This window comes from Silene latifolia, chromosome 4 (genome assembly GCF_048544455.1).
Source record: "Silene latifolia isolate original U9 population chromosome 4, ASM4854445v1, whole genome shotgun sequence".
NCBI classification, from domain to species: Eukaryota; Viridiplantae; Streptophyta; class Magnoliopsida; order Caryophyllales; family Caryophyllaceae; genus Silene; species Silene latifolia.
The window spans coordinates 79909665-79918960 of NC_133529.1; the positions used below are offsets into that span (position 1 = coordinate 79909665).

A 9296-nucleotide genomic window follows, 5' to 3' on the forward strand; every position below is an offset into this window, starting at 1 on the left:
GAAATTGGAAGAAGGAAGTAGCATTCAAGCTTATTCTATGTTTGTTGATATCAAATTGAAAGGAGAATCATCATGGCAAGGACCAAAGGCAATACCAAATTATCAAAGTCCCCAAATTTATCCAAGAGGCAACAAGCTCTTGCATCAAAAGCATTAGTAGTGGTTCAACATCAAAGGGAGCAAGCTAGGGATACCATTGATGTTATTGAAGAAGTTACTACCACTTTCCCGGAAGTTGAGCAATTGAAAGATTTTCCGAGGGTAACTTTTATTTCCGATAAGCATAGAACGCATTTGAATCCCTAGCCAAGAAAAAGATTATTGCTACTAAATTTGTGTGCCAATATATGATGTGACTCATATTTATGCACATTTAGTCCCCGAACTAGCCTCGTTCCTATGCTTTCTAGTGCTTATTAGGGCCGTTTCTTATCTTGGTTCCCTATTTTGCATATTCTATGAGGTTTTGTGTCCTTGGTAGGAGAGGATTGCTAACCTTGCATTTATGGAGCAAAATGAAGCTAAATGTAGTGCATCTAATGACCAAGCATCTAAGAGGAGACCAATACAAAAGGCCTAAATAAATAAATTAAGTAGAATGGGCAATGATGAAGACCCCCACTACCCCTCAACGATCCCCACAGATCCTTAGGCAGTCAAAAAAGAAGAAAAATGCTGATCAAAGATCCAAGGCGACCGAGCTCGGGATCGGTATCCCAAGCCACAATCCGGACATCCCGTGGTCAGGTCGAGCGGATCCCTGGAAAGCACGAGCATGCTTCAAGGTCAATTCGAGCGGCTCCTTTTGAGACTTGCAAGGCACTAATCTTCTTCTTAGGGACTTAATCATCATTTAAGCCCTTAGTTAACCTAATTATTGTACTTCGTATAAATACCCCATTGTTTTAGGGGATTAATCACCAAGTTTTACCAATTGATAATCAAGTTAATTTACCAATTAGTTTAGTAGATCTTCCTAATCAAGTTGTAGTTACTCAATTCAATATTAATCAAATCTTAATTTCTCTTTAATCATTCAAGTGTTCTTAGATTTAGTTGGGTAATTTGAAGACTATTTGGGGTTTATTGAAGACTTGACAATTCTTCATCATCCATCAGGTTATTCTTCTATTATTCTTTGCTTATTATTTGGATCATCCTTAAGTTTGTATAATCTCTTTTACCCTTGCTTAATTAGTTATTGTTTTACTCATTCACCATGTTTAACCATGTTAATATGATTGACACCCCAATTAGCATGTTTACCATGACTATGAGTGAGTAGTCTTTTAGTTAGGGTTAATGGGGGATTAGGGGAAATAAAACATGGGGATAGATCCATACTTAATCTAATATTTTTTAATAAAGAATGCTTGCTTGTTGTAGTTTCAACTTATGCACATGCTATGCTTGATGAATTGCTTGATTGACAACCCTACATGAATCTCCTATCCATTCAACGAAGACTTGTAAGATATAAACTAACTCAAGGCTTGTTAGACCATGCATATAGTTGAATAGAAATAAACAAAGTCGACTTGTAGGTGTTGTACAGTCTTGACCGACTCGGCTCTGGGACTCAAATCTTCCTAGGAATTGTAAGACATAAACTAACTCGATTCCACTACAACAATAATTTGCTTGCATCTATGTAAACATGTTTGTATGATCACCACCATGAATCCCCTATAAACCCATGACACCCTAGTGCCTTCATCAGTTGTTTACAAACCCCTATTTGCTCATTTGCTTGTTTTACTTTTATTCCTTATGTTAAGTAGTTTATATTGCAAACCTCAAACTCAACCCAAATTGTGACACCCTAAGACATAGCTTTCTACAATCGATACCTTGATTCAATACCCGTCCTTTGGGATCCGACCTTTACTTGCCACTCTACTGAGAGTAGTTAGTTAAGTCTATAAATATTATTTTGATCGGTTAGCTTAGCCGACAAAGTTTAAAATCGCATCAAAAATGGTGCCGTTGCGTTGTAGGGACGGTGTTCAATTGAATTATTATTTGTTGTTTTTAGTTGTGTCTTTCTTAATCTTGGGGAAGTCAAATTCCTCAAGGTAGTTTTAATTGTTTTCTAGTTGTTTGATTTTTGCATGTCTAGGAGATCATAAGGTAGACCTTTGCCTATTGATCCCGAGATTGGAAGAACCTTGACCAATATTAGAAGAGTTGATAGAGGAACTTCGACAATTGTGGGTATTGGAGAACTTGTGGACATTGGTATTGTCCAATCGGATAGTGTTGAGTTTACCAACCCTTTTGCAAGACAAGGAGAGCAAAACACAATCCCAAAACAACCACAAAATCAACCTGCAATGCCTAAATTCTCATCTCATTCCGTACCAACCGAGGAAAACCTACCCAATGGTACTCCTACACCACCACATCTAACCGGTAATTTCATTGCCAAATCCACATTCATACAATTAGTTGAGAGAAGTCAATTTGGAGGGATGCCTAGTGAAGATCCTCATATAAATATGGAGACTTTTAGTGACTACTGTGATGCAATTTCTCAAACCGGGGTGACTCAAGACCAAATTTGATGGGTGTTGTTTCCTTTTTCCGTGATCGGAACCGAAAAGCAATGGTTAAAGAGCCTAGAAAAGGCTACCCTTGGTATTGATTCATGGAAGAAGTTAGCACTTGCCTTCTACAATAAGTTCTATCCTTTGGAGAAGACTAACATGTTGAGAGCCCAAATCACCGGGTTCAAGCAAAGGGATGAAGAATCCTTATATGAGGCTTGGGAGAGACACAAGGATACATGTCGCTCTTGTCCTCATCATGGACTAAGTGAATGGTTCCTTGTTCAACAATTTTGTAATGGCTTATATGAAGATTCGAGAAATGTCCTCAACATAGGTTCCAATGGAAGATTCACCGAGGTTGATGACAACCAAACATGGGCTAAGATCGAAGAAATGGCGGTTTATAACTCCCAATATAATAGGCCAAGAAAAGCCACTAGAGGAGGGAAGCATGAGGTAGACTCCATCACACAATTGGGTGCCCAACTAAGTGCTCATATTGACACCATAAACTTGAAGTTTGGGAAAGCCATGGCCAAGCTTGATGAAGCTTCTTAATCACCCAAACAACATGTCAATGCCATGATGGCAACATCCTCAATCCCAAATGGAGTGTGTGAGAGTTGTGAAACCTTGGGACATGATTAACACGAATGTAGGGGAACAAGTGAATAAGTGAATGTTGTCCAAGCATAAAAAAAATGGCACCCCTTATTCCAACTATTACAATGAGAATAAAAAATTCCACCCAAACCTCTTATACAAGAGCGAAAATGTCCAAAACCCTCAACCCACATACACACCCCTTCCAATGAGAAATCCTACTCAAAGACCATACTACAATCAACCCAATGACCAAGCTTTTGATATTCAAAAAGCGGTCCTCCAAATGCAAAAGAGCCAACAAGATTTCTTTGCTCAAATGCAAAAGGATAGCCAAGCCAAAGACACTACCATCAACAATATCCTTGCTCACACTAAGATGTTGGAGACTCAATTGTCTCAATTGGCCTCTTCTAGCTCCCAAAGACAAAAGGGAAAATTACCTCCTCAAGGTAATCCTCCTACAAGACATGAGACCATCAATGCTATCCACTTGAGAAGTGGTACAAGATATGAGGGACCCAAGATGCCGATTGAAGAAGATATTGTTGAGGAGAATGACAAGCAAAGAGATGTGATTGAACCACTAAGGAGAAATCCTAAGGTGGTAGAGACAACTACCAATGACTCATCAAAGAAGAAAAGTGAAGAGAAGGCTAAAGAAGTTGAGAAAGAGCCTATTGTGATTAGACTTCCATTCCCAAGTCACCAAGCCAAGCCCAATCTTGATGAGCAACTTGGAAAGTTCATGGAGATTGTGAAGAACTTAGAGGTTTCTATACCATTCACGGAGCTAATCAACCATGTTCCGGCCTATGCAAAGTACATGAAAGATATCTTTACCAAGAAGAAGTCCATCCCAAAGTTTGAAACCATTGCCTTTACAAAGGTAAGTAGTGAAATTCTTCAAGGGAATTTCCCACCAAAGCTCAAAGATCAGGAAGCTTCTCCATTCCATGTACCATTGGTGACACCACAATCAACAAGGCACTATGTGATCTAGGTGCAAGTGTGAGTGTCATGCCATATTCGGTATGTGAAAGACTAGGGGTGGGAGAGCTCAAGTGCACCAATATGACCTTACAAATGGCGGACCGTTCAACAAAGAAACCACTAGGGGTATGGGAAGATGTACCCGTGAGAGTTGGAAAGTTTTTCATACCGGTGGACTTTATCATTGTTGATATGGAGGAGGATTCCAACATTCCAATCATGCTAGGAAGACCATTCCTACACACCGCCGTAGCGGTGATCGATATCAAACATGGAGAGCTCACACTTGAAGTAGGTGATGAAACAATCACCTTCAATCTTGATAAGACTATAAGAGCTCCTAATTTGTTTGAGCCATGCTTTATGGTTGATCACTATACTCGGGAGGGTGATAAGAAGAAGATGGAATCTCCATTTAAATAACAAGGTAAAGATAGAAATATCAAAGACAAGGGCAAAGACACACCGCCCAATTGGAAGAAAGATATTGATGATGTTAAAATGGCTCCATTCGGAGAGCATTGAATTTTTCACAACAAGAATGAGATCTTGCAAAGCTCACTCATGACAAGTATAGATGGAGGCCTCATTGGCCATAATAACAAGGAAGGAGAGTTGCTCTTGTTAACTCATGATCCACCCGACATAGGGAAAGAAGAAAGAGAAGTATGTGGTCTATGGGATGACAAGTTTGAAGGACTTGTTAACCCATACATTGGGAATGCTATGACTCTAGACCAAGGCTATGTAGACCCTTGTCACCTCTTTGACTCGGACTACTACATTAATGAAGACAACAATGTGCTAAGGTCTATGCAAGACCTTCATCATGAAAATTAACAAGCCCTTGACTACTTCTTCCAGGCGTTGAGCAACATCAACAACGCCTTGGCTTTGCCCCCTTGACACCTCTCAAAAGAAGGAGAGTTTGGTGGAGTCCTCCCTAAACAACCATTTGTAAATATTCTAACCTTTTAACTTGCATTTCATTTAACTTTTACATTACTCATTTTTGCATTGCATTTTACATGCTTTGTTTGACGAATTTGTGTAACATGAGGCAAGTGAGGGAAGGATTTTAATGTGCTTCAAATGTGTAGTGTTTAATGATCAATTGTGGGGAAGCACATGCCTAGGCTAATCACGCCTTTGTAATGCAACCCATATCGAAATGATGAAGAATTGAAGAAAAATTAATGCGGGACAAAGATTCCCACGAAACGGCGGACTGAGCTCGTGGGGACGGGAAAGAGGCACAAAGTGAAAATTTGCTATGCGGAAGAATCGCCCGAGCCGACATCGCTCGAGTGTCCCTCATCTCAGGTCGCTCAACTTCACTTAGGTCGTGGGTCTTGAAAGCGCTCCCAATTGTTAAATTTGCACTGGACAGAAATCTTCCCGTCTCAAGCCCAAGACGAGCGAACATAGCAGAAATCCGCCCGACTTGTCTTCAAGTCGCCCATCCCTAGAGCCAAGCAGATTTCTGAATTTTCACTAGATGAAAATCCGCCCGTCTCGACCCCAATCCGCCCGTCCCTACCTGCTACATCAACAAAGCACGAGACTCACCCCTCTTCTTCATTTTATTTCTTTTCTTCAAACACAAACACCATAATTGCCCTCACTTAAACCTTCAATCCCCTCATCCAAAAACACCACTTTCTCATCCAAATTCACCACAATCAAGTCCAAACTTGCTTAAATCAAAAACAAATTACTCCTTTATCAACAATAAAACCATTCAAACATCAATTTCTTCACAAAACCAATCATATTTTCTAGGGTTAGGAGAAAATCCATAATTCCTAAATTGATTGAGAATTCAATTGAAATTAGAAGAAGAAAGGAGCATTCAAGCATAAACTTGGTTTGTTGATACTAATTTGAAAGGAGAAGAGCCATGGCAAGGACTAAAGGAGGAATCATGGCAACAAAAACACCAACTTTATCAAAAAGACAACAAGCTCTTGCATCAAAGGCATTGGTCTTGGCTCAACAAAGGGAGCAAGCTCCGGAAACCGTCAATGCTATCGAGGAAGCTACTACTTCTATCCCGGAGGTGGAACAATTGAAAAACTATCCGGAGGTAACTTTTATTTCCGATAAGCATATGCTTGCATTCGAATCCCTAGCCAAGAAAAAGATTCTAGCTACTAAATTTGTATGTCAAGATGCTTTGGGTAAATTGGGTGTCCTTGAGCAAACAAATGCATTCTTTGAGTCTATGGGGTTATCCACCCTCTTTGAAATGACTGAATTGACATACCCCTATTTGACATTGGAATTCATTAGTTCCTTGAGGGAGTATAGAATTGAGACTCGAGATTATGTCGAATTCTGCCTCGAAAACAAGAGTAGAACAATGCACAAAAGTGATTTCGGTAAAGTGTTTGGGCTTAAGGAAGATAGTCGGTTCACCAAGAAGCCTTTGGAGTTTGATGCCAATACCCTTTGGCAAGCCATGTCCGGTCGTGAGTTTTCTACTTTCAAGGAGTGCCATGTCTTGTACATTCATCATCCAGGTATTAGGTATTGGCACAAGTTCGTGGCTAACACTTTGATTGCTAGAAAGGAAGCCAATCACTTAACCGAATTAGACTTTGTCTACCTTGAGTCCTTTTTGAATGTTGGTGGGAAGTCCAATAGTGGGTACAATGTTCTTCAATTATTGATTAAGAGATGGTTGGACATTGAGAATGGGAAAGATGGCGCGGCTTTCTTTGTTAATGGAGGCTTGGTGACGAGATTGGCAAGGCATTTTAACCCGGATTTCAACACAGATAATACTTATAAATCGGTTAAAGGAAGCCACCTTCTTGATATGAGCATTTTGATCCACAAATTTCAATGGGTCAAGCATGAAAGCTTAAACCATAAGTATGAGTGGCTCATCAAGGAAGCCAATTCATTTGTCATACCAAGCAAGATTTGTCGCATCTCCACCCGCCGAACCAACTACCTTATTCCCGTTTCGGAAATTGCCGAGCGCATCATCAAGCAACAACAAAACCCAAGTGAAGAACCCTCCTCCTCCATTGTTACACCATCATATCTCTTTGCCTACCACGAGTTCAAACCGAGTAATGTTATGGTGGGCAATGACTATTTGACACAATTAATGCAACATATGCTTAAGGAAGCATAAAATGATCGGAGAATGCCTACTACGCCCAATATCCACCCCTTTTACATCTTGCTAGGCAAGGACTCCTTGATCCTTCGAGTTCTTTGCCAAATTGGGTGGATAGGAAAGTGTTCTTTCCTAATGCTTCTCAAGATGAAGAAAGGGATGATCGGGCAACAAGGAGAGAGGGGGATGTTGATGATGAGAGCGGGGAAGGTAGCGGGTCTTGCCATGATGATGATGATGATGAGGAAGAGCAAAGTTCTAGTTCTAGTGAAGAAGATAATGGTGAAACCTCCGGTTCCATTGAGGTAGATGATGATGATGTCGCGATGAGAGACAATTGATGGTTGACAAAGCTTGAAGGAGGACATCACAATGCGGGGTTGATGGCTTATACTAGTATTGACCTATTCCATTGTGAGTCTCATATCCCTCCTTTTGCTTTGTTTTTGTCTCATGTTTCCATGACTTGTATAACATTTAACTTGTATCATTTAGAAAGTCACTTTGGACTCTTGGTAGTTTTGAGTTTAAAGTCCTAACACCACTCAAAGGACTCCCACCTCGGTCACATTGAGGTGTTTATCTTTTTTTCTCCCACTACAAAGAATCCAAAATGACAATTTCATTCATGCATTGCATTTCATGCCTTGTGAATGAACTTCCCTTCTTTTTGCACTAGAAATAGTGTTTTGTCCGGTTTGGGGAAGTTCACCCTGTTAGAAATATATATCTCATTATACTCAACATATTCATATATGTTTCAATTAATTTAGTCATAAAATCAATTTAGATCTTATGCATGCAAACATAAATAAAAATAAAGAAGAAATCGTTTTTCTTACATTGAGAATCGGATATATGGGCACAAATGAGTTCTCCTACTCACTTGTTCTTGAGCTTCCTAATATTGGATGAACAAAGGATTCAAGCTTAGAATCCCTCCCAAGGAATTATACCCAAGATAACCTCTTAAAAATTAATATTATTAATACTAGAACAATATTAATTTAACTAAAATGACCCAAAACTATTGTTTTGTCCTTTTGAAATTTCGGTCAAGAGGGAGGAATATTGGAGTAATTTATCTCTCTAAAATTCTTTTGTTTTTAGATGTGCAAGAATGAATAATACACTAGTTTTTCATGTAGTGTATATTAGGTAAATTATAGAGAAAAACCCTTGGCTTTTCTCTATAACAAAACCGGGTGGGGTGGGGTGGTGATGGCCAATGCATGATCAAGGTGCTCTTCACAAAAACAACTAGGTTTGCATGGCTATCCATTAGGTTAATGATTATGCTTTCCACTTAAAATAATCAACACAATATTTAGCCTAATACACCCTACATTTCGGTCCATTTAAGATAAAATGGAATCCATTTTATCTTTGTCAATTTATCAATTTGTCACATGTCACAAGTCATGTAAAATTGTCATGCATTTTTAACATATTAAAAATCAACGTATTAATAAATATACGTCATGTACAAAATCGACTTAGTAATTCATAATTACTTGTACCAAAACGATTTACCAATTATAAATCACAACATCTTGTATTTATAATAAATTATTCATTCAGATTCAATTGTTTCCGTAAACAATAATTTCATCTAAGTAATAAAACAATTCGATCACTTAGACCGTATCTTATTTAATCAAATTACAATGAGATACGTAAATATTACTACCAAAATCGTCCGTCAATTTTAAGTAATTTAATTAACCCGTATCGTCATACGATCAATTAAATAATCAATTAAGAGTGTTACCCTTTAGGTATGACCTAAGGGGATCAATTGATCACCACCGTCGCACGACAGTAATGTCAAACTCTAGTCAGCCAATCATTACCGATATGTGTGGACCAGTTGACAGTAAAATATTACTTCCCACATGTATTCTTAAAATGAGACTTAAACATGTGATCATCATGATCGACAATTGTGATCGCATTATTGTCGGAGGACACATATTCCAACAATCTTCCACTTGTCCTCGACAAGTGTGCGTCACCAATTC

General features: G+C 38.9%; 1 non-coding gene across 1 annotated transcript; it reads right to left on the reverse strand.

Annotated features, from left to right (window-relative positions):
• Nucleotides 1–2705: 2705 nt before the first annotated feature.
• LOC141654548 (small nucleolar RNA R71) lies at nucleotides 2706–2812 on the reverse strand. The gene has a single exon (XR_012548105.1). It is a non-coding gene; the product is annotated as a small nucleolar RNA R71 (small nucleolar RNA).
• Between the last annotated feature and the right edge of the window lie 6484 nt (nucleotides 2813–9296).